Below are 22,417 nucleotides of genomic sequence, written 5' to 3' on the forward strand. Positions count from 1 at the left end.
CTGTAAAGTACTACTCTTGGCTTCTTTACCAAGGAAAGATGTAATGTGAGGAAGAGGGAGTTGGGCTTTGGGAAGAAGGGAAAGTGCAAGGAGGCAATAGGAACCAAGGAAGGCAGGAAGACAAAAGATATTTAATGCAGCTTGAATGATGTTTATCCATTTTGTTTCCTCATCACTTCAAACCCATGGTCCTCAGGTACATTGGCATAGACGAAGAGAGATTGTGGAGGAAGCCCACAGCTCTTAACTTCCTTAGCCCAGAGGTGCCATACGTGACTTCTGCTCATAGTCTCTGGGCTGGAACTAGTCACATGTCCCAGCTTAACTGCAAAGGAGACTGGGAAATGTAGACAAGTTCATGGACAATTGGTGATCCCTAGCTGGTTCCACCATAAGCAACTACCTATCTGTGCCTGTACTTTGACTTTCTTTGAGTCTCCTTGGTGTCATTTCTTGCTAATTCATTGAATTAGGTCTGCTATCTTTCAACAATTCCCAACTCCAAAAAACGAGTCAACAATTGAGGGAGGTCACAGAAGAAATTGCGGTACTAGAAGCCTACCACATACACACCACATTGGACTTGAGCTATAATGATGTGGAGCAAACAGAGAGCTCCCTTCAGTGTCTCTGCATCATTTCTGGCATCTCTGGATCAGGTAACATGGAAATTGAGAAAAAATCGTTCCAACAGATGCTCAATTCTCATTTACCTTTTCCATTTTTAAAGATGGAAAGATATATACTTTTTACTGGAAGAGAAGCCTGGCAGAGACTTCAGGTACAACTTAATGGAAGGAGAAATAACCTCCCTGAGGATGGTGTTCAGGAATGTATGGATGCAAGACTACATAAGCATGTGCCACATAATTCTGTATGTCTCATTCATGCATGAAGTTGGGCTGCAATGCTGCAGAGGGTATACCCCTATGATGCTACCTCACATTGTCCAATGTTGAGAGTAAACAGAATTAGAGATCAGCAAGAAAATTAACCCACTACTGCCTGTCAACTCAGCCTGTACCAGAAAAACACCCTACTGCTCCCTGAGCTACTGTAACACCAAGTGGGGCCACCCTGAAAGAGCAGAGAATGGGCCGGAAATAAGGAAAATGAGGCTCTGTGCTTTCTATCTGGCCTAACAAACATGGAAACCAAGAGCAGTGGTAAGTAACCCAGAGAGGAAGTCTGAGGGCTCAGGAATTCCACTACCACCAAATGTTGACCTTAAAGGTATCTACATATCCTGGCTTTTGAATATATCCAGTCTTTGTGCATAAATGAGGTCATATGTATGGAAATGCCCCAAAGATACCACTTTGACCACTTGCTAGCAGAAATTCCAGTGTTTTCTGCCCAGGGGTTCTCTGGCCCTAGATATCTTCCCAGTGGTATTGTCAACAGGAATTAGAAATTTACTGCCATCACTAACACTACTCCTCCTAAAATGATTCTGGAATAGGCTCCTTGAGGCTAGTGAGGGCCAGGGCTGGGTGCAGAAGTTGTACATTCTTTAATGACCCAAATTTTCCAACTCATTATATGTATTTGATAAATGTGGGGCATGCAGTATAGTAAGCTGAACGTTGCAGGTTGGTTCTTCAGAAGCAGATGCTGATATGGAGTTTGGGGTGCAAGATGTTCATTAGGGATCAATACCTATGAAGGCTGGGAGGGGGATTAAAGCAGGAATAGGTAGAGGGAGGAGTCAACAGCAATGTAGGTCAACCCAGCAGGGAGCTTTAGAATGGATGTGGTCCTTCAGAGTTGTCCCCAAACAAATATCCAGGGCTTTATATTCCTGAAATAAATGGCCTTGTTCAGTTACCAGATGCACAGTGCCCAAGATGGGCATGATCTTGGGCAAAGTGATTCTCTGCAGCTGAGGCAAAACCAGAAGAAGCTAACAGCTGGAGCCTGTTTCTGACTGCACTACTCATCACTTGTCAGCAAATCATTCCTTGAAGAGGGATCTTGATGATGCATACCTGTGTCTACCACATTGATGGATTAGTCCAAATGAAGGAGGGAGGTATGCAGCTTTATTCCTTGTCCCATTCAAGTCTTTTATTTTCTCATCTCTTGAAAAGGAAGTCAGAATTGCAGACATAAGTGCCTTTACATGTTAGGCAGTGAGACTGAGCTTGCCGCTAACATTTATCTATCCATCCAGCAAGTAAGCATTTATGGAGCACCTATTCTGTGCCAGGCACTGTGTTAAGTGCTGGAGACTGAGACAGTAGTAATTGACCTCAAGGGCTAGAACCAGCTGAGCAGATACCTCATGGATAGGCTTTCCAGTCACATGGATTCCTTTTACTGTGGGAATAGCTTTGATGCACAGTGGAACCCTTTCATCAAACCCAATTGATCCAGTGTTGACACTCGGCCCAAACTAATGCAATCCAATTTCCTCCTCTGGAATGTGTAAATTGTAGTGGAAATACTCATAAATGGGGGTGTCAAAGCAGAGAGGCATTAATGGCAGGGCCCTGGAGAGAAGGTTCATGCACACCACATATCATTGTTTTAATATCAAAACAATGAAAATAGCTCACATGCCTATTAATGGAAGATCAAGTAACTGGTCATGCAGTCATACAGTACAGTATATGGAGCCACCAAAATCATAATGAAAAGCTATATTTATTTCTATGGAATATATCCATATGATGTTATTTGAAAAAGGAGCATTTAAATATGTTAAAATAAGAAGATGCAATGCATATTAAATATCTGCTTATCTCTGGAGTATAGCCTGTCTTTCACTTTCTTAAAATATTTTCTCATCCTCTGGATCTTCTGCAACAAACATATTAATGTTTTAATAAGGGCAACATATTTTCACTTTCAGAGAAAAAAAGGAAGCTTAACAGCTTGTTCATTAAACCCCTCTTTGTGCCAGCTCAGATGCGCTCAGCTTCGTCTGTCTCAAGCCCTTGACCCACTTATTCCCTTCCATCTTCACTGCAATGACTGACTCTGTGGAGCTGCCAGCAACCCGAAAGCCCTTGCTGTTTGCTCACAACTCGGTCCTCTTGTCTTGGGTTCCAACTTCCTCAGTGCTGATGAGGCATGGAAGCAGTCACTGCCTACATGTGTACAACTCAGACTGGGGAAGTGAAGGAGCTGGTCCATTAATTTAGGACTTGTTGACCAACAGGAGGCAGAAGAAAAATTCTTCTACCCTTCTCTCAGAAGACAGTCCCATGAGATTGAGCTATCAGTTGTGTTTGCTACCAGCCTCGGAGCTGGTGATGCACTTTCACGCTGATCCTCCTGCTCACCCCTTCTCCATCTCACTCCTCTCCTCCACATTCCTTTCCTGAGATTGCATTTTTTTTTTGAGACAGAGTCTAGCTCTTTCACCCAGGCTGGAGTGCAGTGGCACAATCTCAGCTCACTGAAACGTCTACCTCCTCGGGTTCAAGTGAATCTCCTGCCTCAGCCTCCTGAGTATCTGGGACTACAGGCGCAAGCCACCAAGCCCAGCTAATTTTTGTACTTTTAGTAGAAATGGGGTTTCACCATGTTAGCCAGGATGGTCTCAATCTCCTGATCTCGTGTTCTGCCCACCTTGGCCTCCCAAAGTGCTGGGATTACAGGTGTAAGCCACTGCCCGGGCTGCACTCTTTAATAAAGAGCTGGGACATAAGCTCCTCCTTAGGCTCTGCTCTTTGGGGGAACTCAGCCTAAGATGGCTTGTTTCTTAGGTTACGGCAAAATGTCTTAGGAGCAAAATTTGCCATGCAGCAAAATAGTCAGTAATGTGCAAATATTACGGCTGACCCCAGGACCTCAAGACTTTTGCTGTGTGGAAAGAAGCTCCCTGCCCCAATTCCCCACCTATCAAGAGCAAAATCTAGATTCTGATCTTGTTCCTTCCCACTCCGCCTTATAATTAGAGCTTTAATGCATGCAAATGTGCCCTAATCCCTTTCCTCTCACTCCAACCAAGAAGCTAAGAGTAGAGGAAATACTTATTATCATTTTCCCCCTAAATCAGAATACTGGAGCTATTAAGTATGTTTGTGTTTCTTCTTTTAAGGTGGGGAACTCAGAATATAGAGAGCAAGAAACATTTCCACATCCTTAACCATCATCGGGTATCTGGTATCCAATGCAGAAACATTGCTTTCATTGTTCAGTCAATATCCAGCCTCCAGACACCTACCAGAGCACTTTCAGATGTGCCTTTATGAGGAATTCCCTGGGGCCACAGTGGAACTAGGCAAAATGAAAACTAAAGTCTATTACACCAAGTGGTATAGTTTACAATTCCAAATAGATTATTACCAGACCAATGTGATGCACCAATGGAGCCTCTTGCAATAGGGTTATTGTTAAGTGTCACACATAGTGTACAGCAATTTCTTTGCACCTAACTATATGATGAAGCTGAGTCACTTGCTGGAGATTGTATATGTTTTCCCCTCTTTAAGACATTGAAAGCAGCTCCATTTGAAGGGGACGTTCTGAGGAAGCTATTTTTGGAATATAACTATTGCCCCTGTTTGCAAAAGAGAGCAGGATCAGCCCTTTGGTATCCCTGGCTGTTACATTCCCAGAACACTACCAGACACCATGAGCCTTCAGAACACATAGGAGTTGGTTAGTACCTGCTGCTAACCTCAGCCAGAAGGTGAGGAGCCCATACTCTAGGGGTGACCTGGGATTAGTGGGCAGGATTTTAATTTTTTTAGAGATAAGGATTTCACTATGCCGCCAGGTGGGTCTTGAACTCCTGGGTTCAAGCAATCCTTGCACCTTAACCTCACAAGTAGCTCGGACTACAGGGCACTCAGCTATAGTGGACAGGGTCTCTCAGGACCACCTAAAGCTACGGAAGCTTAAGCTCTATTGTCTCCTTCTCATTCCCCTCAATCCTCCAACATTACAGAAACAGGAGTTTCCCCAAAGAATTCAGCATGAGGCTCAGAGGAAATACTAAAAGATCAAGAGAGCTTGTCAAATATTAGGTTGCCATGGTGCTGAGGCATAGGCTGAGCCAGCTGTCCAGATGTTCGTACTTCCATTTCTCCTTTACCATGTCCTCTGCCCTTCTGCAGCTAGAGCTCCTTTTCGTGAACAATGCCCTTTCTTTGAAAGGACATCTTTTCCAAACAGGTGAAAGAAACAAAACAAGAGGCAGAATAGCTCCATTTGAGTTAAATGCAAAGAAACAGAGTGGTGTAGAAACCAGAGCATTGGGCTGAAAGGCCACTTGGATCTAGCTCATCACTCCCAAAGAGAGATGGCTGTAAGCATCCTGCTAAGGCCTACAACTCTTGAAACTGCACAGTTGTCATCTGTGAGGATGAAGATGTCATTGTATTTCAGAAGTTTTCAGATTTGTTTGCTGTAAAGCATAACATTTTTTATTCAAAACAGTTTTTTAAAAAGAAAAGAAAAAAAGAATCTGCTCTTGTTGAACATAGAAACAATGGAAAACTCCTGGCCTTAAGGACTGCTAAAGTCCTTGACTAAAAATGCCCAGGCAAAAGATACAGCCTGAGGACTCCTCTCTTACACCCTGCACCCTGTCCTCACAAACAGATGACATCTGTCCACCAGGTATATGCAGCATAAATTCAATGCTAGTGCATCTTAAAGTTGCAAAGCAATATTCAAATACAAGAATTACTGTTCTGCTCTGGTAGAAAAGATGAAAAATGGTTTGTGCCACAGTTTGTGGCCATTAGTTGTAAATATAGTTACAATGGGAGTGACTCTTGATTAATAGGAGAATGTACATTAAGGAAACTTGTCCTAGTTGATATCCCCTGAATTTGCATGACAGGAAATGGAAATGCTAAATGTGGCTGTACAGTTGAGATCCTTAGTTTGCTCAAGATTAAAAGGGTTGACGAGGTCTCCTTTGCACTGCAGAGCAGCTAGCTCTTCAGTCCCCATGGGTCTTCTTTCTACCATTATGGATACTTTCATTCTATCTTGGCTCATCCCAACAGACCAAGAGTTCAGAGACTTCCCTAGATGAATGTCAGTAGTTTCTGGCCTCTAAGAATCTCCTTCAGCATGATGCTGTTTGCTTCTGAGGGTTTGGTTTTCCTTAGACCCTGAGGAGGATAACCATTTTCTGCCTCCTAATTCACTAGCTGATAAAATACAAAATAAAAAGTGGAATTCTAGGCATGTAGCTGGCTGGGAACTATGAATATTCTAATCTGTAGTATTCCTGGTATTATCCAAAAGTAGAGCAAAGCATTTTCTACATTCCTCTTGGGAAGTCAGTCTATCAGCACTGAATATAATTCTCTGGAGCAAGGTGATATTCAAAATATTTACTAATTACTACATTATGTTTGCTGGCAAGTCAGAACAGATGAGGCACCGGAGTGAATCCAAAGGACTTCCTGTGGTCCAGGTGTTGACTTTTCGTTATTAGATGGTTGATTTTTATCTTCTCAACATTCGCATGTTGAAGTCCTAACCCCCCCAGCACCTCACAATATGACCTTATTTGGAAATAGGGTCATTGTAGATATAATCAGTTAAGAGGAGGTCATGCTGAAATAGGGCAGGACTTTAATCCAATATAACTGGTGTTCTTATTAAAAAAAAAAGGGAGGAATTTGGACATAAAAATGCACACAGGAAGAATGCCATATGAACATGAAGGCAGAGATGAAGGCCTTGGTGCCCCCAAAGACTGCCAGCAAACCACCAAAACTAGGAAAGAGGCCTGGAACAGATCCTTCTCTAAGTACTTTTAGAGGGAACATGATCCAGCTGACACCATGATCTGGGCCTTCCAGCTAGTCTCCAGAACTGTAAGACAGCGAGTTTCTGTTTTTGAAGCCACCCCCTCCTAGTTTGTGGTACTTTGTCACAGTAGCCCTAGGAAACCAATACAGATGGTGAGGATATCTAGGAGTCCCAAGGGTGGAGTCAGAATGGCAAAGGGAGAACATCTGGAGCAGAAGTGCCTAGTTACCAAAGAGTATGAGGGTATTTCAGCATTTTACCAATCAGCTTGGCAGTGCCATTGCATATAAGCTGTTATTAGGCCTAACTGAAAAATCATGGGGTCACAGTCTCTCACTTCCAGAAAAGTGTAAGAAGGATATCTTTTCTAGGGAGTTAACGATTCCATCTTTAATAGGGGGTTGGAGGAAAAGGTTTTTATTGGCTATTATTTTGGTTTTGTAAATCAAGCAGCATTCTGTATTGTGTACCTACTGCTAGGTGCTTAGCTGGTGAGGCACTGATAGAGGACACAGAAGTCTAAGACTGTGTCTGATCTCCTGGAATTTTCAGTCTAATCGAAAAGAAAAGATTAAATCACTTGAAAAAAAAACTTATATAAAGAAATTGAAATTTATGATTCAACTTGAATTATATGAACCAATATGATTCATATAGGTTGCTATTGGGTACCAGATCCCAATATATCAACGTGGATTCAAGATCTCTCAAAGTGATCGAGTGGTCAGTGTAAAAGGAAAAAAGAAAAGAAAGAGTTTTTTTTTTTTTTTAAAGCTGGGCCCATGAGAGACACCATATAATGCTGCTCCGTGGACATCTAAAATTCCCCTGAAAACCTGTTTTTTATTAGGCTCTTTCCATAAGGGAGGGTGAGTGAGGTTACACAACATTGTAGTGACGATCATACTGGTACACAAAAATCACAATGTGGTATTGTAAAAGCAGAACAATGTAAAGGTTTCTTTCTGTGTGTCAGCATAGAAATCATATACCTTAGCAAGAATAGAGGTTAAACATAAACTTATGATTATCAGCAAGAAAAGCATTGCACTTACAGCTGCAGGGGGAACAGGATCTGACACAGGACAACCAGCCTGACCACAAAGCTCCAAGAGGAGGGGCCTCCATGCAGGCCGGGAGGGGCAGTGGGAGAAGGACTTTTACATCCTTATCTCCACCACAGAGGTTTTTCCTCACAGCAGACGGCCCTCATGTGTCGTTTATCGGCTCACCATAAGGGTCACATTTTCTTTCCAGGGTTATAATCAATACGCCTTTCCTGGGAAAGGAATCGGGGTAATAAGCCTTTCCATAACACGTCCGTTTATAGGCTCTCTGCATCGAGAAGCTTATTATGTGCTATTATCTTTCTCCGGCAGTCAGGCTATGTGGCTTGTCTTTTAGACAGAGTTCCTGTTTTTACAAGAACAGCTCAGCAGGGCCACAGTTACAAGTTACATTTTAACTTTTCACAATATTCTTTGTGTCCCCAAGTATGATCAGTATAGAGCATAACAAGAACAGTAAAGCAAAGAACTCACCTCAGGCAAACTAAGTTTAAGACAGCACGACAAATGAAATGACAACCACGGTTTCTTCTTGTAATCTCAAATGTCTCGGATTTCGCCATTCTTTCCAGAGGCCCGGGGCTGCTCGGTTATCATCAAGGGGTCTGGCACGTTCCCAGCAGTTGCTATTAATATTATCATTATTATTTTAACTATGAGCTCAGATGACTCAACTGAAATTAAAGATCCCTATCAGCTCAGGAGCTCTGCTATGAGATGAATGCCCATGAAACGCTTGGGCCGACAGTTCACATCTTCTCCTTCTGCTCTTCCTCCCCCTGCCGTGTGCAAGTTGCTCAGAACACTCAGCTGTAAGCATCTCTCAGCTGTGAGCTGACTCTTCCTAAAACAACTGGAACAGACCCCTATGCTTCCCACATGGGATGTCAACGCTCTTCTCACATTTTTTTAAAGCCTCAATCTTGATATTTTAAAGCCTCAATCTTGATATTTTAATTCATTTTCCATTTCATTTCTGTAAGACTTCCCTGGTTGTGAAATGTTAGAGTGGTCAGTTCATGTTTCATTAACTTTCCCTCAAGCCTATGTAGATTTCTAGTTTGCTCAGGACATGTGCATATGGGCCAGACCCACAAATGTTGGCTGTGCACTGACTCTCAGGGAATTCTCAGTGTGCTGAGAAAGGGGTGTCTGATTGAAAGGAAGAGGGAGGGAAAGGGTGAAGCTAAAACATAAGCAACAACAGGTCTTCCCAGGAGCGGCAGTATCAGCTAAGGGACTGCCAAGAACACGGTGCACTTGTTAGTCTCATAGGAGCAAAGCACAGCCTCAGCATTGTTAACCCTGGATAAGAACATCCGTGAGTTGAGAGGCCAGGAAGTTCTGATCTCTTCAAGGATTAACTTAGACAATCCTAAATTATAAGAATCTGGCCATACAATTCTAGGAAGAAGCTCCAACATTTATTCCATCTGTGTCTGAGCCCAGAGTGGGACACCATGAAGTCAACTGGCAAAATGTATTATTTCCCCTGGCCAGAAGCATAGCATCTTTAGAAATGTAAATTCGACTTGACTTTTCTTCCTATTCATACATTGTTTTCATTATTCGGTTTTTTCTTCTTGTCAGATTTTCTAACTACTTCAAACCTTGACCTTGGATATACCTCAAAAAGCAAAATGCTGCCACCAAAGATTCTGTGAGCCTGGAAGACAGTAGCTTTGGGAGGCAGGGAAGAGAATCAAGAACAATCAGATAAATTCTCATCAATCTACTATTATTTAGTACACTTGAATTTCATCTCATGAAACTCCTATAGGATCTGCCCAGATCTTTCCACTACCATAATAGTGCCTTAGTGGTAACAATGGTGTGTGAGTAACACTTTATCATTTCTACCCCAATTATTGATCCTTTACAAATAATCACACCTTGACTTACACATAGCTGCTTTGCTTCTGTAAATTAAGAATTAAATTGTGTTTCCTTTTGATTTTTATCCCTAGTCCTGGAGTTGATCTATTAGTTTCATAAACTCCCCAAGAACTTTCACACTCTATGATTGTCTATAGGTAAATAACTTCTAGTAAGGTGAAACCTTCAAAAGAGTGTCCTGATACTTACATTGGCCTTCACATTCCCCCTGCTAGTAAAATCTTAAAACATTCCTTTCAAGAAGATCAATAGCAGAATCACATTGAATCTCAGAATGTATGATTTGCTGAAAATTACAAGCCAGTCATCTGGGTTAATGAAAACATTAAGATACATGCCCACCATATAATAGAAATCCAAAATGAAGGCCAGTCAAAGAGTAAAGGAGTTGGAAGAATCTTAATATTTGTCTCCTTTCTAGTTCATTTCTATTTGGGTTCATTTTTTTTTCTTGGAAATTTGCATATGTGACCTCTTACTCAGATGTTTGCAGGCTTTTGGCCTGGTACACAAGGAAAGCGTTGAAATGGAGGAAAATGTGGAGGAGGACGAAGGCACTAGGAAATGGAAGTGAGACTCAGACAATGGTTTTGTTGCTTGTTGATGGACTCTGATGATTTCTGAAAACCATTACACCTTGTTTTGAGAGCACTGTCAGTTTTTAGGACAAATAAAGTTTTCTTCAAAGTCATATATTACTTCACAGTGGAGCTGGGGTCCTGCAATCGCTGTGGTGCCTAACACAGAGTTTTGTACACAGGAGACATTACAGAAATGTGTATTTGCTAAATGTAGGTGAATTCCTGAAAATCGTGTGTGAATTCCATTTTATAAGTTGAATAATACTTTTAAAACATATGGGGGGCATATTTAAAGAAATATTGCATTGAAACATTTTGTAAAATGAATATCTACCTCAATTTATCTATTTTGCCAGAAGAATTGGGTCTATCAGGTTTCCTTAAAACTGAGCATGAAGAATGGGAGCAGGGGCTCATGCCTGTAATCCCAGCACTTTGGGAGGCTGAGGCGGGAAGATCTCTTGAGGCCAGGAGTTCAAAATCAGCCTGGTCAATGTGGTGAAACCACATCTCTACTAAAAATACAAAGATTTGCCAGGTATGGTGGTGCACGACTGTAATCCCAGCTCTTGGGGTGGCTGAGGCAGAAGAATTCCATGAGCCCAGGAGGCAGAGGTTGGAGTGAGCCAACATTGCTCCACTGCACTCCAGCCTGGGTGACAGGGAGACTGTCTCAAAAAATAAAAACAAAAACAAAAGTGGGCATGAAAATCCTTTGTTCCTCATCTGCAACATGAAGGACTTAGACTCTTGGATTGATCTTGGTTATTTCTACCAGTACTAAAATTCCGCAGTTTAAAAATCTGCCTCCAATTAACATAAAAATTTAAAAGTTGAGAGATCTGGCCACCTTTGCTGTTTTGAGGTGTAGGAGAAGAAAAATAAATTTTTCTTCAACCCTCATAGGTTCTTAGTTGGAACAGCTCCCTGTAACAAAAGGTAGATTAAAAAGAGGAAAAAAAGCAGAAATTTATTTGTATATATATTTCATATATACATGGGAGACACCCAGGTAACGAGTAGTTTTCAAAAAGGTGGCTTTGAATTCCAGCTAAATAGCATTGTCAACAAAGAATAGTCAATTTTTAAGTAATAACAGGACAAAGTGAAAGGATTTTGAGTCTCTAGGGATGGCAAGTATGGAAGGCAAATAGATGGCAGATGAAGGCCAGTTAGTAATGTTTGTCCATGCTCAGGTTTATGAGGTCTAAAGCTGTCTTCAGTGGCTAACCTTTATTCTCCCTGGTAGAGAAGCAGGCAGGATTCCTTTTGTCTTTGTGAGTCTATGTCCTGCTTTTAGGCAAACAGAGGAAGGGCAAAGAGCTTTCCTGATTCCTATTCTTCATTGCCTTCAGCTTAATCCTTCATATTTTAGGGTGACACGTTCTAGTTTTCCACAGAGGGTTAGGGAGAAAAGGCAGTGACTCTTCTCAAGATTTGTCTTCTTTCCATTTAATCATAATAAACTCCTTATTGCAATTATATTATCCTGAAACAACTATTTATATCAAGTCAGAACCACATCTGACATTAGGCAGAGCTCTGTTGTGAAGTCAGTAGTGTATTGTTTGCTTTTAGATATGTTTAATTCTTAACTAGAAACTGAGCTCTCCTGGATAGAAATAGGATTAATTGAGCATTTCTCTTTCCTGTGGGGGCTGACTATAAAATATGTGATGTACCTTAATAGCAAAATCACACAATTAAGACACTGTGTATGTGTTCCCACAGGAAAAAAAATTAAACACATGGTTTCTTGTTTTCATTTTTTAAAATCAGCCCTCTCAGGTTGAATGTTTTTGGGTTTTGATTATGTAATTAACTGCAATCAAATGTACTGATGAATTATGGTCATTCAGCAAACCTTGTCTTAGACCAAATATCCTGCCTATCTTTTTAAAATGAAATAGTGTTGATTTTTGTTACATCTAGCATATTATTAGGAAAAATAAATTCTTAATGATTAATATTTCTCTCTCCAACTTCTTCATTTAAAAAGTATAGTGACTTTAATACTTTAATAGAAGTAGCATGATCTTAAAAAATAAGTCAAACAGTTCAGAAAACCACTACAAAATGCACTATTTAGGTGCAGCGGTCCTTAAATGTGGTGGATGCTATTACAGACATTTCTCCATGTATACACAGAGAGAAGAATGGATGGAAGAAGAGATGGATGAAAGCATGAATGGATAGAAAAAACAGAAAAGAAGAAAGGAAAGAAACTCACACCATCTATGTGTTCTGGGTTGAAAAAATTTTGTTTTAAAATATTTTCTAATTTTTGAATAGTTTTACATTTACAGAAAAGTTACAGAGATAGTACCAAGGGCATAAGGGAACCTCACAGTTTCTCTTGTTGTTAATGTGTCACATTAGTATATCTGTCAGTTAAAAGTAATGAAAAAATATTGATATACTAAAATTAACTAAAGTCCACACTTTATTTGAATTTCTTTTCACCTGCTCTTCTTTTTCTGATCCAGGATTCTATCCAGGATACCACAGCATATGAAGCATCGTACCTCCTTGAACTTCTCTGGGCTGTGGTTTCTCAGACTTTCCCTGTGTTTGATGACCTTGACAGTTTTGAGGAGTACAAGTCAGGGTACTTTGTAGGCTAGCTCTCAATTTGTCTGATGTTATTCTCATAATGACACTGAGGTTATGGGTTCGTGCAAGGAAGAGAACAGAAGTAAAGCGTCATTCTCATCACATTGTATCAAGGGTACATGCCATGAACACAACTTACACCAATGCTGGGCTTGATCACAGGGCCGAGGCAGTGTTTGTCAGGTTTCTCCACTCTTTGTACCCCATTCTATATTGTACTTGTTGGATGGAAGTCACTGTGTGCAGCCTGTACGTAAGGGGCAGGATGTTATTATGCTTTACCTACGTGAGGGAGACAGTGCATACATTACTCGAAATTCTTTTGTTCAGATTTGCCTATTCTTATTTATGCATTTATTTATTCACTCAATATATTTATTTTTGCCACTATGGACTCAAGGATGTATTTTATTCTTTGGGTTATAATCCAATACTGCTATTTATTTTGTTGCTCATATTGTTTCAGCTTTGGCCTTGGGGAGCTCCTTTTGTTGGCTTCTGAGTTCAGGTGACATATACCCATTGTTTTGTTATTTGAGCATCTCCTTACTTTCCTTACTTTCTGGCACCACAGGATGCTGCAGACTCAGCCCTGCCCCATTCTAGTATCAGCCATTTCTCCGGGAGCCCTGTTTCCCTTTACTGTAGAATGGTATTTAAATATAAGATCTGTGTGGTGGGTGTCTTCACTGTCCTATGGGGTAGCACATTTTTTTGTTTTGGTTCTTCTAGAGTCGCTCAGTGGCAAAGCAAAGAAACGTGTATACTAACCAGTGTATATGTGTGTATAGGGAAAATTCTCAAACCTTGTTCTTCTCTGTTCTCACATTACCACAACAATCATCAACAGAGAAAATGATGCCTGTGAACAAATGTGTGGGGTTTCCCTCACACACCAAGCAGTGGACACCAGCTGGGTATCCTGCAATTCAGTTCTGACACTGTCTACACAGAGATAACATCAGATCCCACAGGTTGAGGGCTCAGTCCCAATACCACCCTGTCCTTCCCTTTGAGGTGCAAGTGTGAGGCCCCTAGAACATCCAACCAACTGGATTCAAGTTACGGTTCCCATGACCCCTTCTGGGTTTGACTAATTTGCTAGGCTGGTTCACAGAACTCAGGGAAACATGTAGGTTTACCAGTTTATTACAAAGGATATTATAAGGATACAAATAAACAGCTAGAGGAAGAGATACATAGGGCGAGGTCTGGAAGGGCCCTGAATGCAGGAGGTTTGGTACCTGTGGAGTTGTGGTGCACCACCCTCCCACCATGTGGATGAGTTCTTTACCTTTCTGTTGGCCTCCAAGAGTTCAGCTCTCTGGAAGCTCCCCAAACCCTATCCTTTAGGGTTTCTATGGAGTCTTCATTATAGGCAAGATTGACAACCATGTAGAAAGGTGATTCAACAAAAAGGATGTGATCTTATATGTGAGATCATACCTAGACGGGGAAAGCCAGGGAGGCCTTACCTTGTACAGATTCTTCCTGGCCTCTCTGTGTAGCATTCCTTCCTCCAGAGTATAGGGCAGGAGCCTCTCTGGAACAAAGGCCTCTTGATCCACAATCAGAGTAGAGTTCTGCCTTGTGCAGGCAAGAGGAGGACAGGAGGTCAGAGAGAGAGATTCTGTTTCTTTAGGCTTGCTCCAGAGGCCTGAAGTGCCCCAAGATTGTAATGAGACACTGTAACAAGTGTAACAAAGGCTATAGAAGTTATAAGCCAGGAACTGCAGACAAAAGACTATTTCATATATGTATGATGATTACATATATATGCACACATAATATATATGATATATATTATGATTATATATAATCATAGTATCACAATAAGCATGTGTATATATATTTCTGTATGTATCCAGCTGTATCTACATTCAGCTAAACACGAGTTCACGCAGATGTCTCCAATCCTAATCCATTACCACAAATTTTGAGGATGCAACTATGGAGAAGTATAAAGAAAACCTGATTTTCCCCTTTTGTACATAACTCACTTTTCCTATCAATTTTCCTATCTTTGAAATTTAGCAACTCCGCCAGCCATATATTGGAGTGAATTTGTGTATATATGGAAATATATATTTTTTCAAGCATCTCATGTGCCCTTTCAGCCTGCAGATTCAAGACTTTGTTTACATCTATAAAGTTATTTTAAAAATCATATTCTTGGGATGCTGGCAAGATGGCCAAATAGGAACAGCTCCGGCTCCAGTATGGAGCTCCCAGCAAGATCAATGCAGAAGGTGGGTGATTTCCACATTTTCAACTGAGGTACACGGTTCATCTCATTGGGACTGGTTGGACAGTAGGTGCAGCTCAAGGAGGGTGAGCCAAAGCAGGTGGTGTGTCACCTCACCCGGTAGGCACAAGGGGCTGGGGAACTCCCTCTCCTAGCCAAGGGAAGCCATTAGGGACGGTTCCCTGCACACCAGTCCAGATATTGCACTTTCCCCACAGTCTTCACAACCCACAAACCAGGAGATGTCCTCTGGTACCTACACAACCACCAGGGCCCTGGGTTTCTAACACAAAACTGGGCAGCTGCTTGAGCAGACACCAAGCTAGCTGCAGCAGTTTTTTTTTCTTCCTATACCCTAGTGGTACCTGGAATGCCAGCAAAACAGAAATGTTCACTCCCCTGGAAAGGGGGCTAAAGCCAGTGAGCCACACCCAACTTGAAACTCTTGCAGCCAGCACAGCAGTCTGAGCTTGACCTGGGACTTCGAGCTTGGTGGGGGGAGTGGCGTCCACCATTGCCAAGGCTCCAATAGTGTAAGCAAAGCTGCCAGGAAGTTTGAATTGGGCGGAGCCCACCACAGCTCAGAGTTGCAGGCAGAATGTCTCACTAGATGCCCTCCTGATTGGCAGGGCATCTCTGAAAAAAGGCAGCAGCCCATCAGGGACTTACACAGGAGAGCTCTGGCTGGAATCTGGTGGGTACCCTTCTGGGACGAAGCTACCAGAGGAAGGAACAGGTGGCAATCTTTGCTGTTCTGAAGCATCCGCTGGTGATTCCCTAGAAAGCTGGGTCTGTAGTGGACCTCTAGCAAACTCCAGCAAATCTGCAGTGGAGGGGCCTGTTAGAAGGAAAACTAACAAACAGAAAGAAATAGTTACAACATCAACAAAAAGGACATCCACTCAGAGACCCCATCCAAAGGTCACCAATTTCAAAGACCAAAGGTAGATAAATCCATGAAGAAGGGTAGAAACCGGTGCGAAAAGCTGAAAATTACAAAAACCAGAATGCCTCTTCTCCTCTACACAACTCCTCACCAGCAAGGGAACAAAACTGGATGGAGAACGAGTTTGACGAATTGACAGAAGCAGGTTTCAGGAAGTGGGTAATAACAAACTTATCCAAGCTAAAGGAGGAGCATGTTCTAACCCAATGCAAGGAAGCTATGAACCTTGGAAAAATGAAATGCTAACTAGGTTAACCAGCTAAGAGAAAAACATAAATGACCTGATGGAGCTGAAAAACACAGCACAAGAACTTCATAAAGCATACATGAGTTTCAATAGCTGAATCAATCAAGTGGAAGAAAAGATATCAGATATTGAAGATCAACTCAATGAAATAAAGTAGGAAGACAATATTAGAGAAAAAAGAGTGAAAAGAAATGAACAAAGACCCCAAGAAATATGGGATTATGGGAAAAGACCAAATCTACGTTTGATCGGTGTGCCTGAAAGTGATGAGGAGGAAAAAACCAAGTTGGAAAACACTCTTCAAGATATTATCTAGGAGAACTTCCCTAACCTAGCAAGGCAGGCCAACATTCAAATTCAGGAAATAGAGAGAACACCACAAAGATATTCCTCGAGAAGAGCAACCCTAAGATAAATAATTGCCAGATTCACCAAGGTTGAAAGAAAGAAAAAATGCTAAGGGCAGCCAGAGAGAAAGGTCAGGTTACTCACAAAGATCCTAGTAGACTAACAGTGGATCTCTTGGCAGAAACCCTACAAGCCAGAAGAGAGTGGGGCCAATATTCAACATTTTTAAAGAAAAGAATTTTCAATCCAGAATTTCATCCAGCCAAACTAAGCTTCATAGGTAAAGTAGAGATAAAATATTTTATGGACAAGCAAATGTGGAGAGATTTTGTCACCATGAGGCCTGCCTTACAAGAACTCCTAAAGGAAGCACTAAAAATGGAAAGGAAAAACTGGTACCAGCCACTGCAAAAACATACCAAATTGTAAAGACCATTGACACTATGAAGAAACTACATCAACTAATGGGCAAAACAGCAGCTAGCATCATAAGGGCAGGATCAAATTCACATATAACAATATCAACCTTAAATGTAAATGGGCCAAATACCCCAATTAAAGACACAGACTGGTAAACTGGATAGAGTCAAGTCCCATTGGTGTGCTGTATTCAGGAGACTCATCTCACGTGCAAAGATACACATAGCCTCAAAATAAAGGAATGGAAGAAGATTTACCAAGCAAATGGAAAGCAAAAAAAAAAAAAAAAAAAAGTAGGGTTTGCAATCTGCAATCCTAGTCTCTTATAAAACAGACTTTAAACCAACAAAGATAAAAAAAGACAAAGAAGGACTGTACATAATGATAAACGAATCAATAGAACAAGAAGAGCTAACTATCCTAAATATATATGCACCCAATACAGGAACACCCAGATACATAAAGCAAGTTCTTAGAGACCTACAAAGAGACTTAGAATCCTACATGATAATAGTGGGAGACTGTAACACTCCACTGTCAATATTAGACAGATCAATGAAACAGAAAATTAACAAGGATATCCAGGACTTGAACTCAGCTCTGGACCAAGCAGACCTAGTAGACATCTACAGAACTTTCCACCCCAAATCCACAGACTACACATTCTTAGCACCACATAGCACTTATTCTAAAATTGGCTATGTAATTTGAAGTAAAACACTATTCAGCAAATGCAAAAGAATAGAAATCATAACAAACTGTCTCTCAGATCACAGTGGCATCAAATTAGAACTTAGAATTAAGAAATTTACTCAAAACCACACAACTAAATGGAAACTGAACAACCTGCTCCTGAATGACTACTAGATAAATAACAAAATGAAGGCAGAAATAAAGATGATCTTTGAAACCAATGAGAATGAAGACACAACATACCAGAATCTCTGGTATTTAAATCACACATTTAAAGCAGTGTGTACAGGGAAATTTATAGCACTCAATGACCACAAGAGAAAGCAGGAAAGATCTAAATTGACACCCTAAAATCACGATTAAAAAAATAGAGAAGCAAGAACAAATTCAAAAGCCAGCAGAAGACAAGAAATGACAAAGATCAGAGCAGAGCTGAAGGAGATAAAGACATGAAAAACCCTTAAAAAAATCAATGAATTCAGGAGTTGGTTTTTTGAAAAGATCAACAAAATAGATAAATCACTAGTCAGACTAATAAAGAAGAAAATAGAGAAGAGAAGAATCAAATAGATGCAATAAAATATGATAAAGGTGATATCACCACCAACACCACAGAAATACAAACTACCATCAGAGAACATTATAATCACCTCTATGAGAATAAATCAGAAAATCCAGAAGAAATGGATAAATTCCTGGACATTTACACCCTCCCAAGACTAAACGTGAAGAAGTCAAATTCCTGAGTAGACCAACACTAAGTTCTGAAATTGAGGCGGTAATTAATAGGCTACCCACTGAAAAAAAGCCAGGACAAGGTGGTTTCACAGCCAAATTCTACCAGAGGTACAGGAGGAGCTGGTACAATTCCTTCTGAAACTATTCCAAACAATACAAAAAAAGGGAATCATTCCTAACTCATTTTATGAGGCCAACATCATCATGATACCAAAACCTGGCGGAGACACAACCAAAAGAGAAAATTTCAGGCCAATATCCCTGATGAACATCGATGTGAAAATTCTCAGAAAATACTGGCAATCTGAAGACAACAGCATATCAAAAAGCATATCCAACACAATCAAGTTGGCTTCATCCTTGGGATGCAAGGCTGGTTCAACATATGCAAATCAATAAACGTAATCCATCACATAAACAGAACCAATGACAAAAATCACATTGTCATCTCAGTAGATGCAGAGAAGGCCTTAAACTAAAAGCCCTTCATGCTAAAACTCTCAATAAACTAGGTATTGATGAAATGTATCTCAAAATAATAAGAGCTATTTATGACAAACCCACAGCCAATATAATACTGAATGGGCAAAACCTGGAAGCATTCTCTTTGAAAACTGGCACAAGACAAGGAGGCCCTCTCTCACCACTTCTATTCAAAACAGTATTGAAAGTTCTGGCCAGGGCAATCAGGCAAAATAAAGAAATAAAAGTATTCAAATAGGAAAAGAGGAAGTCAAATTGTCTCTATTTGCAGATGACATGATTGTGTATTTAGAAGACCCCATCATCTCAGCCCCAAATCTCCGTAAGCTGATAAGCAACTTCAGCAAAGTCTCAGGATACAAAATAATGTGCAAAACCCACAAACATTCCTATACACCAATAACAGACAAACAGAGAGTCAAATCATGAGCAAACTCCCATTCACAATTGCTACAAAGAGAATTAAATAACTCTGAATACAACTTACAGGGGATGTGACCAACCTCTTCAAGGCGAACTACAAACTACTGCCCAAGGAAATAAGAGAGGACACAAACAAATGGAGAAACATTCCATGTTCATGATTAGGAAGAATCAACATCATGGAAATGGCCATATTGCCCAAAGTAATCTACAGATTCAATGCTATCCCCATCAAGCTACCATTGACTTTCCTCACAGAATTGGAAAAAACCACTTTAAATTTCATATGGAATCAAAAAGGAGCTGCATAGCCAAGACAATTCTAAGAAAAAACAAAAAACCAAGCTGGAGGCATCACACTACCTGACTTCAAACTCTACTACAAGGCTACAGCAATCCAAACAGCATGGTGCTGTTACCGAAACAGATATATACACCAATGCGACAGAACAAAGGCCTCAGAAATAACATTGCACACCTACAACCATCTGACCTTTGACAAACCTGACAACAACAAGCAATGGGGAAGAGATTCCCTATTTAATGAATGGTGTTGGGAAAACTGGCTAGCCATATGCAGAAAGCTGAAAGTGAACCCCTTCCTTAAACAAAAATTAACTCAATATAGATTAAAGATTTAAATGTAAGATCATAAAATCCCTAGAAGAAAACCTAGGCAATACCATTCAGGAGATAGAAATGGTCAAAGACTTCATGACTAAACCACAAAAGCAATGGCAACAAAAGCCAAAATTGACAAATGGGATCTAATTAAAATACAGAGTTTCTGCACAGCAAAAGAAACTATCATCAGAGTGAACAGGCAACCTACAGAAAGGGAGAAAATGTTTGCAATCTAGCCATCTAACAAAGGGCTAATATCCAGAATCTATAAAGAACTTAAATAAATTTACAGGAAATAAACAACCCCATTAAAAAATGGGCAAAGGATATGAACAGATACTTCTCACAAGACATTTATGCTGCTAGCAAACAGGAAAAAAAGCTCATCATCACTGCTCATTAGAGAAATGCAAATCAAAACCACAATGAGATACTCTCTCACACCAGTTAGAATGGCAATCATGAAACAGTCAGGAAATCAGAAAACCACAGATGCTGGAGATGATTTGGAGAAATAGGAACACTTTTACACTATTGGTGGGAGTGTAAATTAGTTCAAACATTGTGGAAGACAGTGTTGTGATTCCTCAAGGATCTAGAACTAGAAATATCATTTGACCCAGCAATCCCATTACTAGGATTATTTATAATTTATATAATTTATAGAAAATGATTTATAATTATAACATATATAATTTATAATTTATCTATATATAATATACAGATAATCTATAATTATATAAATTTATATAATTTATAGATGATTTATAATTATAATTTATATAATTTATAGACAATGATTTATATCCCAAAGGATTATAAATCATTCTATTATAAAGACACATGCACAGGTATGTTTATTGCAGCACTATTCACAATAGCAAAGACTTGGAACCAACCCAAATGCCCCTCAATGATAGACTGGATAAAGAAAATGTGGCACATATACACCATGGAATACTATGCAGCCATACAGCCATAAAAAAGGATGAGTTCATGTCCTTTGCAGGGACATGAATGAAGCTGAAAACCATTGATCTTAGCAAACTAACACAAGAAGAGAAACCCAAACACTGCATGTTCTCACTCATAAGTGGGAGTTGAACTGTGAGAACACATGGACACAGGGAGGGGAACATCACACACTGGAGCCTGTTGTGGGGTCGGGGGTTAGGGGAGGGATAGCAGTGGGTGGGGGCATAGGGGACAGACAGCATTAGGAGAAAAACCTAATGTAGATGACGGGGTGATAGATGCAGCCAATCACCATGGCACTCTGCATGTTCCACACATGTACCCCAGAACTTAAAGTATAATAACAACAACAAAAATTTCAAAGATAAAAAAATAGTATTCTTAAATATGTTTGGTGTTATATTTATTCAGTTCTGTACTTTAGAGATACTAATTGTGTGACTGTTGAAGTTCCTTTATCTTCTGTAACTATCTCATTCTCTAGAATCAATTTTTATGTCCTTTGTTTTTTCTGTCTCATTGTTTGATGTTTTTTAAGCTAATTTTTTTCACTAATCTTTCTTCCATTCCTCCCTTTCTTCCTGCATCTCTTCTTAAGTATAATTATTTTTTCTTTTATTTCTTTTTTGAGTATTCCAGGTCTTATTTCCTTCTCTTATGTTCTTTAAATTCTCATGTCTGTTCTTCAAGTTCTCTTTTTATAGAGAAACCAGGTTATCTAACATTTCTTTGAAACTCTACAGGACTTACTTAGTTAATTCCCATGTCTTTGAGTGCCTTTTGCTCTTTTCCTCTCTCACTCCCTTTTATGGTGATATCTATGTATATGTACCATGTTATTCGTTTACAATCACTGCTTATATTGTCAACTGGGGTCAAAAAAACAGTGTGATGAGAGGTGAGAGAATGAACTAGGGTGGTTGTCTTCTTCATTTCAGATTGTTTCAATAATCACTTCTCTTATTTCCTTTGGAAGCATGTCTTTTTTAAGTTTTTAGTTGTCATCGTTCAAGAGGCAATGTGGTACCCCAAGCTTTAAGTTGCAGGCTGTGTGTGCTGGTGTCTGAAGAGGAGGTCTTCAAATGTGGATTAATGTGATCTCCCCAGACAAGGAGGCTTGATGTGAATGGGGATGGCACATCAGCACAACTCTCCTTCAGCCCCCTGAACTGGCGTCCTGTGGTTCCTAAAGTGTCTCAAAGGACATTCCCTGCTTTCCCCTGCGCCATCTACATCCTTAGGTATGAACACATTAAGAGATTTTTTTTTTTTAGATAAACCTTTCTACAACATAACATTTCCTTGCAGCAAAATGTTTCCAGGTAAAGATCTTAGAAGGTAGGTTTAATTTTCACTTTTCTCCCTCACTTTGCTTTCACAATATTTCAAGTA

At 40.2% G+C, this 22,417-nt stretch overlaps 1 long non-coding RNA gene across 1 annotated transcript in view; it reads right to left on the reverse strand.

Moving 5' to 3' along the window:
- The window catches only part of LOC118151415 (uncharacterized), a 65,002-nt gene extending 44,319 nt beyond the window's left edge, over nt 1-20,683 (reverse strand). Inside the window, exons 1-2 of the long non-coding RNA XR_004739690.3 lie at nt 14,359-20,683; nt 8,268-13,130 (exon numbers count right to left, since the gene is read on the reverse strand). This is a non-coding gene — a long non-coding RNA (uncharacterized LOC118151415). The remainder of the gene's footprint in view (nt 1-8,267; nt 13,131-14,358) is intronic.
- Nucleotides 20,684-22,417: the final 1,734 nt, after the last annotated feature.

This window comes from Callithrix jacchus, chromosome 2, assembly GCF_049354715.1.
Source record: "Callithrix jacchus isolate 240 chromosome 2, calJac240_pri, whole genome shotgun sequence".
In the NCBI taxonomy this organism is placed as follows: domain Eukaryota; kingdom Metazoa; phylum Chordata; class Mammalia; order Primates; family Cebidae; genus Callithrix; species Callithrix jacchus.